General features: G+C 34.2%; 1 long non-coding RNA gene across 1 annotated transcript in view; it reads left to right on the top strand.

Annotated features, from left to right (window-relative positions):
* The window catches only part of LOC127738281 (uncharacterized), a 31630-nt gene extending 19441 nt beyond the window's left edge, over positions 1–12189 (top strand). The window contains exons 2-3 of the long non-coding RNA XR_007999982.1: positions 4202–4375; positions 10633–12189. This is a non-coding gene — a long non-coding RNA (uncharacterized LOC127738281). The remainder of the gene's footprint in view (positions 1–4201; positions 4376–10632) is intronic.
* Positions 12190–12678: the final 489 nt, after the last annotated feature.

The raw sequence follows: 12678 nt of genomic DNA, 5'->3' as shown, positions 1-12678 counted from the left end.
AGAGAGAGAGAGAGAGAGGGGGGAATGGTGGCTCGGATTTGGTGTATATATGCATTTAAACTGATATAGAATAAAACAGATACATTAAATCCCTGCATGAGAGAGAGAGAGAGAGAGAGAGAGAGAGAGAGAGGGGGGGATGGTGGCTCGGATTTGGTGTATATGTGCATTTTTCAAATCTTTCCCAATATAAGTTATCCTTAATAAACTGATATAGAATAAAACAGATACATTAAATCCCTGCATTATGTACAAACAATTGCCTGTCAACAAAGGTTCGATGAGACGAAAACTTGTTGCTTTATGGAATACTAAAGTCCATTGATTCAAATGATTCTAAGAAATGTAACTTAATTATTTTTGTTTATTAAATAACATTTTTGTATCATTACAATGAGTAACAAAAAGTACACACTTTTGTACTTTTACGTTAGCAGTTAAGTGTTCTACTTTTCCACTAGGATTGAACTTTATATAGAGTAAAAACCGCAAACTGCAGAAACGATTTACTCTGTCATGATACTGGTTCAGTAAGTACAAGTACTTAATCCCCTTTGGATTATTCGTCCTTTGGATATCGATGGCAGTATGAGACAGATATTGATAAGGGACATTATCATGTCTCGTTAGTGTTTTAAAAATGCATGAGTGTTTATTTTTATTTATTTATGGTCGCATACAGCTGTACCAACACAATGTTTTTATTCGTGTTTTTTAAAAATCACTAACGATTTACAATAAATACAAAAAATAATTACTGGTATTACAATTATCATTGATGGTATATCATTTTGCGCTATCATGATGAGGTGTTTTATTAGAATTTAGAGTATTGGATAAATCTAATGATTTATCAATCTGCACGTCTTAGAGTTTCCTACCTGTCATAGCCTCGAACAATGGACTGTTGAAGTACAGTTTTCTTCTGTGTACTTATTTACAAAAGAAAATTGTTGTCCTAGGGTTGTTAATGATAACCAATGATAAAACAATAAACAAGTTTACTTTTATAGACTGTTATTTTCATTTCCTAATTCTGATGCTGTCGGAAGTAACTTTTAAAAAAAAACATTATATAGGAAAGAGGAATAAGACTCCTACTGAGTTCTGTTTTCACAATAATAAAAACTTTATAACAGCTTTTATCTTATCACATTGTATACGTACAATCCAACTTGCATGATATTGATAAAAATGAAATGATATTTCTCAATTTTCTTTTGATGGTAATATGAATAAAGGAACAAAAATGTTGCAAAAGTCTTGTCATTCTTTTAAGCCTAATGCATGTAGATGCATTGATTACAGTTATAAATATAGTACATTTGTCTAACGTATATTGTATATAGAAATAAGAAGATGTGGTATGATTGCCAATGAGAAAACTATCAACAAGAGACCAAATGACACAGAAATTAGCAACTTATTTGGGTTTATGTATCCCATTCAGATGAAGTATATACATTTTGACTTTCTCTATATGTATCCATTCGGCCTCGGTGGTTGAGTGGTGTAATTGTTTATCTACAGTGATACTACTGAACTTGTGAGTTCAAATCCCACTCGTGGAAAGATGCGTTCAATTCCAATCTTAAATGACTATGATCGCCAGTATTCCAGCCGAATGTTGGTGGTTCTCTCCAGTTTCCTCTACAGGAAAAAACTGGTCATCATGATAAAACCATGATATAACTGACAGTAGCAATAAACACCAACAATCAACCTTTCAATTTGATCTCATATTCTGTACATTCCTCAACGGAATCGATATTGAATTGTTAAATGTTACTCTAAACAATTTGTTGGGTTAAATTTAGTTTCCTAAAAAAATTATGATTCTCATGTCCAGTTTCGCGTGAACATTAAATGTTGATAGTAATAGATATGCATTGAGAAAATTAACAATCCAGGTTTTATATGATTATTTAAAATCACATTAGCTGCAATTGTTTCAATGAATGTGTAAGATGAGTATATTCAACATACTAGGTTCCCAAGGACTTTCCCTTTGATATGTCTTCATGTTGTTGATTGTAATAAATGTTGGTAGTAGCAATTCCATTGTTAGAAAATGAAATATTTAAGGGATTTTTCTTTTTCATCATGTAGTTACTCTATTTAGACTGGTTTCAAAAGGCGTATCACAAATTATTAATAATACTAATACAAAGAAGACAAAACACCATTACAGGTTTTTTCTAGTAAATAATCTCTGATAAGCCTTGACAAAGTTAACGAATAGTGAGAAGTAAAAAGTTTGAATGTAGTGTGTTGCAAGTTGGAAAATAAATAATTTAAAAGTTTAAGATACTGATTCAGACTTCATCGATTAAGTTAATGTTGAAACGAGGCAAAACCTCCTGTCATGACTTTGGTGTTAGACTTGAATTAACTAAAGAATTAACAGCATCACTGGACTTAAAAGATTAACAATCATACATCATATGACATACATTGTATGTCTTGATCCTTAAGCTAGCAATTTTCTTTGAAAAATGGGCTGTTAAGTCTAGTGGTAACTTTTTTATGATCCTATTCATAACGGATCCCAGGGTTATCATAAAGATAGATCGGTAGTCTCAGCCGGTAAAACAAAGGACTCTTGAATTTGCTGTTAGATGTGAGGTTTTGTTCCGTGATTGAATTGCTACGTACATGACTTCTAGAAGGACAACACTAAAAGCTTTGTCATCTACGGGTTTGGCTTTTGTGTCATGACTACATGTAGTTACATAATTTTCCGTCTTCCCATTTTTGTTTGATTTATTCAAAAGTTGTCTATACGTGCGTGGATTTAGAGATTGATATATGATATAAACATGTACACTCTTCTATTGTTGAAGACCTCTTAACATGTTTACCTATGGAAGTCTTTTATTGGTTTATAAATTGCAGTGTTTCTGTCTGATAGACATATATCTCACACATGTAAGGCACCATTAAATGGTATACAGGAATATATATCAACTATATTGTTGTTGTTCTACATTCTTACAATAATTCAATGTAAGCAAAACTTCCATGATTGAACTCGAGTTCCACATCTAAAAAAATACGATTATAAAGACTATTTACATGTATATGAGTATGTTGTTTAACTATCATAGAAGAACACCTGTTGCAGTACACAGTATCTGCAGCAATCTAATTAGCACTGTCATCCTAGATGGGACAATCAATGACTTGGACAAAGCAATGCGAAAACAGCTGGCAAATGACCTTTCAATTAAGCCTGTTACAGTCCTGAATGAAAAGAAATAGATTTTTTTCCATACGTTAACTTATTTTAATGGTCAATTATACCAACGAATGGAGAAATCAATTTGTTGTTGAAATAGTTGAGTGTTTTTGTAAATCCGTCCACATCTGTATACAAACATCATGCTATCAAGTAGTAGGTCATGAAAGGTCTGATCGTAATTGAGAAATGTAATATTTGACTGAAGACAATACCAAAAGATCCTTACAATCGATACATTGGTCATTAATCATCGTTATATGGACACTATTTGGTCAGATCGAATTAGTGGTACTGGCTATATCGTTTCACCGTTACAACGTTATGTTTTGTATCTTTGCTCATTAATCACAAAGAGGTGAAAATAAAGTCTTTCCAGTCTCGTTTATCAAGCTATAGGTCAGATGAAGTCTGTGTGTTCTCCGTTCTATATGTTGTTTTTTTTTGCAATCATTCAGCATGTAAGTACAATTTTTAAATGGCGACGATAATTTAATTGGATATTTATTAAATATCAGGTCTAGAGGGAAAAAAAATTAGGACAAGAGTTACTTTAACATATTTAACGGATCTAAAGAAAAAAATGGCCAAGAGAATATAAAAGGGAAGGGTTTACCGGGTAAATTTTGATGTATCACTGCTTAACACGAATCCAAGTCAATTTACTACTGTGGTGTAAGAGGTCCTTAACTTGCAGTAGGCATACACATTGGCCATCAGAATTTATTGTCCAAATTCAATTGGAATTTTTTCAACGTAATTATACTTTCAATATAGCAACGAACACTAACTATATCTGGATGAACTATTTTCCGATTTAGCAACGAATTATACATACAATTCATTGACTCTAGGACTACGGATATATTTCAATACTAGTAACTTATATACCTTAAGAGTTAAAATGATACTGTCCGTTTAAGTTATTAAATTATGACAAACTAAAACATGCTCACATTTCAGATAATTTAAAATGTAAAATGGACGAATGTTTAACAACATATATATAGTACATGGATGTCAGGACGAGACCTACAGACTGTTAAAGGGCAGTTCACAAGGTTACAGACAAAAGGAAAAAATGTTAACCAGCCTCATTATTCCCATTATTCTCACTGCCACACGAAAGAAATATTGGTAGGTATGCCAGACATATATATGGGGTTTTGCTCATTATTTAAGGCCGTACGGGACCTAAAGTTGTTTATATCTAAGTCATTTGGTCTCTGGTGGTGAGTTGTCTCATTGACAATCATACCACATATCTAATTTTTATAAACACTGAAATAATTGCAGATGACGATTGTTGTGTTATTACTGGCGTGTACACAGACGGAAGTACACTTTGTGTCTGTTGTTATACTCTCATCTCAGGTTTTTGTTAAAAGCTTTGCTATTTCCACTTAGGAATACACTACAGATGTTCTGTTTTCCACGGAGATTACATAATCACAGTTAGTCCTGCATTGTTGTAAACTGTTGTACTATATACTATGTATATGACAGACCACTGATAATTTGTAAAATTTGTCGTTCGACCTATTGTATATAAGGCTAGTCTGATTTACAATCGAAAGTGTTATCATATATCATTATATGAATATTTAGGGTACACGTTAAAGAGACGGCTGTCAAAAAAAAATGCCAAAAGAAACTTAAAGATGAACATACGGGTTTTAACAATAGACAAGTGTTCATGAAAAAGAGAGCAATATGTCAAGCTCTCAAAATCGCCAAGAGTCTAGAAAACTTGATTAAAAACAGAAACATCACACCTTTGACATAAATACCGAATTCCTTAAATGAAAAAAGAAATAAAGATATGACAGGAAACAAACACGTACGTGGCTCAAGACTTTGGCATAGCACATACACATGTAAAAGGAATTACATTGGTGGGTTTTAATGTTTTTCAATCCCACTTTTTAATCACTATCAGAAGAAAATCAAAACATACATGACAATAGTCTAAGAACCTAAAATAAATATCAGTATATGCAGAGAAAGCCCTCAAATCTATGATACGGGCATAATAGATCATAGCAAAAACACAAATACAAATACAAGTAAAACAGAAACACACAATGACGAATCAAAAATTAAAAAAAAACTGATGATACGAATTCATGCCTTCCTACACTGTATTATCGGCGGCCAAGTCTGTTGTCAGAAATAAGCGATGGCGAAAGTTGTATGTAATTTTTTTTTCTATTCTTAACAAGATAATACCAGGAACTGTTAATTTTGTCACCACGTGGTAGAGGAATTTAAACCCAGTAAAGATCATTGGTCAGCGAATAATCGTATAAAGGAAGAAAACGATATTTGCATATTTTTAAAGACCACTGACGAGATAAATTGTTGCTTTATATTAATGTATATCTTATATATTAAATAAGTTTCCAAGTCATCGAAACATTACTCATCAAACCGATATATTCCAGGACTCAAAAACTATAGCTGCTTCTATTTGCAATTGCTCTACTTTCTCAACACCAATGTTTGTGTCTGACTATAGAAATCCGAATATAAATATGGTAACCTGGACCTCTCTATTCTATCCCTGTATACAATTACCGTTCTTCAATGGAAAAATCAAAATTTAGGATTTTATCCCGATCGTTCCAATTTGCAGAATTAACCTTTTTAATTGCAATATGCACGAAACGACGGGACGCTAGGCAAACAATAATCAATTAATCTCTGTATTGATCTCTATAAACCAATCTATCATTGCCGCAGACTTCTTCAGACAAATATATTACCGATGTTCCCTCTTTACATTTCTGATCCACGATATATAATCTTGTTAACAAACTTCTATTTATCTTTATTGTAATCCTCAAGTTGAGGACATTTTTCAACCATCAAAGCAATATTCTTTTGTACAATGCATGGGACATTTGAATTAAAGGAAATGCCAAATGAAAGGAAATTGGCATGTATTACAGAAAAACGGAAATACATTAATTCTTGTCTAATTAAGTAGTCATTATTGTCTTGATAATAACTCTTGTAGGTATTATTATATAAATAGAAAGTATTTTGTATTATTCTTGGGAATAACTGTTAACTGTTTATTCTCGTTGTCAACGTGTGTGTTGACGCAATTTACCTATTTCGGGTTTTACTAGACTATAAATCCTGTACGATTTATTATAATGTTGTCTGAAATTGTGTTTATCGTGATTTTGCCATAATGGTTGTTTGCCACATACATATAAAACAGAACAAGCAATATTTATTAACAAAATGAAATGGTTGATATCTGCACCAACAACAAACACATATCCCACTGCGGTGGTCAATTATTAGTTCCAGATTTACTTTGAATTGAAAGGAACCGCGGTCCAAAAAGCAAGTCAAATAGCATTTTTGAATTATTATTAAAAATAAGAAACAGATTTCCACCAAATATCGTACAATACGATATTTCCCCACTTTGGAAAGTTAGATTTTTAATATTTTACACACTCGGCGAGCCTCGAGTTTGATTAAATTTGAAAATTTAAATATCTTATCACATTCGATGCATAATAAAATCTATATTTATCAGAAATTTAAGTACATGTACATACATGCTTATGTATAATATGATGCTAAATAATATTATGAACACAATGATACTTAGTATTTTATATACTCTAAAAAGGAAACTTTTGAATAAGGAAATCTTAAAATCAACAAAAATGCACACGTTGTCGTGCTAAACATACCACAGTCGTAATTCAAAGTATCTGAAAACCAGGAAATAGGTGTCTGAAAGATAGAATAACACACACACCCTACTACTCATCACTGTTGAGCTACTGACCAAATATGAAGTAAATCTGTAGGAGTTGCTTAGAAAAGTGTGATGGAAAATCTTAAATTTTTAAATAATTTATTTAACATATTAAAAACTTTCAAAGAAGTAAGTATCTAACAGAACCGAAAAAGTGATCAAACGATACATGTGCAACTCATCACCGTCAAGCGGCTGACCAAATATGAAGTCGTTCTGATCAGTAGTTTCTGAGAAGTCCGACGAAAGTATTTGTTGGTAGAACGAACGGACGGACGGACAGCTAGATATACACGGTGATTGCAATAAATTATGACAAAGGATGTGAGGACTAACATCATGAATGAAGTTGCAAAGATTCAAAGTCATTGTGGGAATCTTTTTGTATTGTCTTCAAACCAATTAACAAATAATTTACTAATGTGTTAACAACTAGACATGGACTATTTATTTTCTGACCAACATGCATATTTGTTTAGATAATTTATGTGTCATAGACTAAAATTTAAGGTCTTGAGTCATTATTGAACGAGTCGACAACCCTTTTTCTTTTAACAATCTGTTAACATTGTATTTAAGGACAAGAAAGGTACATGTAAGACAATACTAAAGAATAAAACGAAATGAAACTGTGAGCATTCTTTGATGTCGTTTTATCAAGTATTTGCTTGCCAGTGGATTGTTCGTCTGTAATACTAACATTGCTCGAGTTAATTTTTTGGGTTCATCTCTGCAACTTTAATTATTCCACTAACGAGATAAAATATACGAGATAAAGTCTTTTAAACTGACTATTAACCTCATGTCACCCAACGGGTTGACACGGGTATAAGAAGTATTGTCACCCATAGACTTTGAACGTTTGGTTTTGCAGGATGTATAAATACGCAACCACGTTCGGTCTGAATACGGACGTAAAATTCCGTGTCAAACTTTCATTATTCCACTAACGAAATAAAATGTACGAGGTTCAGTCTTTAAAACTACTTAATAAACTCATTAAAAGTACATCGCTTGCCACCCCACAGGTTGACTCGGGTATAGAAGAATTGCCACCCATGGACTTTGCACATTTGACAGTGAAGGATGTATAAATACGTACCCACATTTGGTCTGAATACGGACGTAAAATTCTGTGCATCGTGTAGGAAGAATGGCGCGCTATATTTACGTTTAAAAACATTTGGAAAAACTCTTGAGAGATGCCTACGTGATCTTTTGCAAGGCAATATATTCGCTATCAATCCCCTCATTTTCAAGTTAAAATCGAAATACGCCCCTCATCTTGGTCGCGACACACTTTGCAGAACTTACCAATTGAATTATTGTTAACATGTTTTCGTCATGAAAATACATTTGCCACTCGACGTTAAGCAAACAACATTCAATCAATCACATATTCTATTCATTTATATGCCAGTTCACCTTCAGGTTTCTAAGGTTATGAGCTTTTGTTTATTGTTGATGGCAGACCTCTGGGTCGCTGTCTCATATTGTTGTATAATTCGTGTTTCTTTTTATTCAATGTTACATTCTATAAAATATAAAATAATTAAATTTTGAATCTTTCATTGGATATTTTGCCATTGAAATAGATGGAAGAAAACTGATTTCCGTTATTGGTTTCATTGTTATATCTCATTAAAATTTAAAACCTGTTATAAGTTCTTAACGTCCTCACAAAATGATTACAATGAATTCCGAAAGAATGATTGATTCCATTGGCAAATACTCCATCATACTGCGATTCTTTAAGTGCTGAATGAAACTGAGCTCATAAGAGCCAAGGTAAAATCCAGAGAAAGATCGATATTCTTTTTTTAAAGATAAACAAAACAACAGTAATTCATCAACATTAAAGGACACCATCTTGTCCGATGATAAACAAACGAATTAGCGAAATTGATTTCGACAATAGATGTAGATAGCGGCAAATTAAACAAATTGATAAATCAGAAAATCCTGAGATCTGATTTCTGTACAGATCATATATTGTAAACTAAAGCAGATGTGCAATATATTGATCGCATATAGTTAAACAACAAAAATAATCTTTCAACGTGTCAATATTAGTGACACTAATTGAAAAAAGAAACGAAACCGGTACACGAATTGCTATTGAAACAGCGGGTATTATTTCGATTCGTGTTTAGTGAATGTAGAAATGTTGTTATTTGAATCTTTATTGTTAAAATGCATAAATTGTTTATTTTATTGTTAATCCTTTACACGGATATCCAATAATTCAAATTTTGAATTTAACAGTAAATCTATTGAAAAAAGAAAATGGTAGTTACATGTTTATTCTACAATTACGTGTGTGATAATACAAAGGAAAACTGCACCGATCCCAGCATTAAAAGCAATATTTGGAAACATCAAAGGCAACGAACATATTATTATGTTTTATCAATAATTAATATTGTTTCCTAACCAATTCATCAACCTATTTACGGGAAGAGTGATAAACCAGATATTTAGTGCTTGCAATGTGATAGGGTGGACTATATAAATCATATCTAAGCACTGAACGTTCTGTGACAGAATTTCTTTGACCATTTTTTTAAGTTCTTTGAGTCCCGAGTCAATTCAAGATAGAAAGACTTCAAAAGAGTTTAAAAGACAAAATAATGATGTTAAAAATTAGTACATGAACTGGGTGCATAGTTTTTCACAAGTTGAAAGTCAGACACGATGTAGGAAGAAAATAATAAGAGCTATTCAAGACTGGCAATCGAAAATGGATTTAAATCGGGACACCATGCGTTTAATTCACTTGCTAAAAGAATCTCAGTGACAGAACGCTCAGTGTCTGGAGATGTTTTATCAAGTCTTTCCTTATTTGCCAAATCACATTTGGGTTTCTAAGTCCTCCAGGTCAGAACGCAAGCACTGCATGTCTGGATTTTACGCTACCTGTGAATAGCTTGGTCGTTATGTTAGTGCTACCTTTTGAGATCAATAGCATTGTCTATAGTCTTCGGTTTTGTGTAGAAGGCATGACTACCCGCTTCCTTCTCGATGACCCCTGGCACAGCCTCATTACTACCTGCTGAAACAGATGATCTTCTGATAGGTCATGAAAAGCCGTGGTGGTTAATGAGAGGACCCTATCGGCCCAGTACTACTAGTTTTCTTTTTGGGACTGACTATTATTATTGAACTGCGGCTAGGGGTCGTTGGTATATCTTTAAAACGAAATCGCTTTTCCAGTTTCTGTATTAAGTCTCCAAATACCAGGAGAGCATAGTATTAGCTAGCCTTGTCATCTAGGCATCATCACAACCGATCCCTGCACTACAGAATAAACAATCTAATAATGTTTGCGTATCTGGGAAACCTGGCACAGAAAACTTGTTTATAGGCAGGTTTAATGTAGGTTTTATAGGCGTTAGGTTTTGGTCTAGACGTTTCCCCTCTCTATTGGTCCCTGTTTACTTAATTCCTCCTTTCGTGTTGTGAAACATCCATGTGACTGTCCCAATGGTACTGATAAAATTGATTTCTTGTAGATTTGGTTTCGTAACTTCGATATACAATCATTCCGGTGCAGTCTATGCACCAGAAAATCCGGACGTTCCCTTAAAGAACACTCTTCTCTCCTTTCCAGCACTGGAAGACGGGCTATCGTACAAAGATTTTGATCATACATAAAGAGCAAGAAGCAGGAATCTTCAGGTATAACAACTCTGAAAACAATGGATACCTCCCCAGCGACACACCAACAAAAGCTGCTATCCTTAACAACCAAATCCATTCAGTACATTCTCAGGAAACCCTTAACAACATGCCAGATAAAGGGCCAAGCCCATACCCAACCATGAGACCAATAAAATAAGCCAGAACGGTGTCACTAAACTTCTTAGAGGACTAGGACCTTTTAAGGCAATTGGCCAATATGACATACCAGCCTTCATCTGTTGACTGTACCAACTATCAATGGATCAGGAATCAGTATCAGAAGATTTGAGGACAGCCAACATCAGCCCAGTCTTTTAGAAAGGTGAAAAACACTCGGCAGCAAACTATCGTCCAGTGACCCTGACATCAATTACATGTAAGCTACTAGAGCACATAGTCCACAGTACTATATACTATGGATCACTTTGACAGAAACACCATACTGTGCGATGAGCAACATGGGTTTAGAACCAAACGATCAAGTGAGTCCAAGCTGCTAATAACAATACATGAAATAGCTAAGAACATAGAGGACAACGACCAGGCAGACATCATCTTGTTAGACTTCGCCAAGGCCTTTGATAAGGTACCAAATGCCAGACTGCTTCACAAAATGGACTACTACGGGGTAAGAGATATCAAAATCGAATGAGTTAGACAGTTCCTGTCCAATACAACACAGTCTGTGATCCTTGAAAATCATAAGTCTGACCCTCTTGACGTGGTATCCGGAGTACCCCAGGGCACTGTGATGGGTCCTTTACTCTTTCTGGCCTACATCAACGACCAGAAGCAACAACATCAAGCGCTGGAGTGTTTGTTGATGACTGTCTCCTCTTCCGACGCATCAGGAAAACAGAAGATTCAGATTTGCTGCAGATAGATCTCGCGTCGTTGAAAGTGTGGAAAAGGGAGTGGCAAATGTGTTCCCATCCAGAAAAATGTACAGTCAGCAGTGTTTCAGGACGACGGCAACAACACCAGACGTCCTACTCACTTCATGGACATACACTAGAAACAGTAGACAGTGGGAAATATCTTGGGCTCACCATCAGCAAAGATCTCACCTAGACAAACCACATCAACCAGACCATAGGGAAAGCCTCCAAGATACTCGGGTTCTTGTGGAGAAATCTGGGTAGGTGTACTCCAGCAACAAAAGCCACAGCATACTCCACCTTAGTAAGACCTACTCTAGAATATGGCTGCCAATAATATCATTATTGTTTGACGTAAATTTTACATTGAGGTTCTGCAAAAGGAAATCACGAATTCACCAACATTCCAACTGACTCCGTTTTCGGAAAATGACATCTGTAACAAACATAAACCTTTAGCTACCTCACAACAAGCAGAACCGAATAATATGAAAGTTCAAACTATGTACTGGCTTCCGAAGCTGCACAAAACACCTTACAAATATAGATTTATTTTGTCTTCAAACCATTGTTCCACTACTAAATTGTCAATTCTAATTACTAGTACAATAAAAAACCTGGTAATAATTTGTTCAAATAAGGCCTATGAAAATAGTGAAATTGATTACTTTTGGAGTATCAAAAATCGTTGGATGTACTTGATAAATTGCATGCACATATTGGTGATTTCGAATCTGTTCAAAGGTTTGATTTTTCTACGCTATATACCACTTTGCTTCATAATCTCATTAAGAAAAAAGTCACATACCTAATCAAATGGGCATTTAATAAGACAGAATGCGAATATATATGTTCAATCTCTTTTAAGTCATTTTTGCGTGAACCCCCCGAGGGGTTCACGCTTACATATTGGTGAGTTTTGGAAGCTTCTATGGGCCATTCGATATCCTCGGAAACAAGATTCTCGGAACGTCTCGAAATTTTCGATCATTTATACTGGTAGTTATCTATGTAATTGATACGGTCCCTCTATTGATATGTTACCACGTGACATTGTTTTAATATTTCGACAAACAAAAGTTCATTTGTAGATCGGA

This window comes from Mytilus californianus, unplaced genomic scaffold (assembly GCF_021869535.1).
Source record: "Mytilus californianus isolate M0D057914Y unplaced genomic scaffold, xbMytCali1.0.p SCAF_4, whole genome shotgun sequence".
Taxonomy (NCBI): domain Eukaryota; kingdom Metazoa; phylum Mollusca; class Bivalvia; order Mytilida; family Mytilidae; genus Mytilus; species Mytilus californianus.
This window is presented reverse-complemented; position numbering and strand designations above follow the sequence as displayed.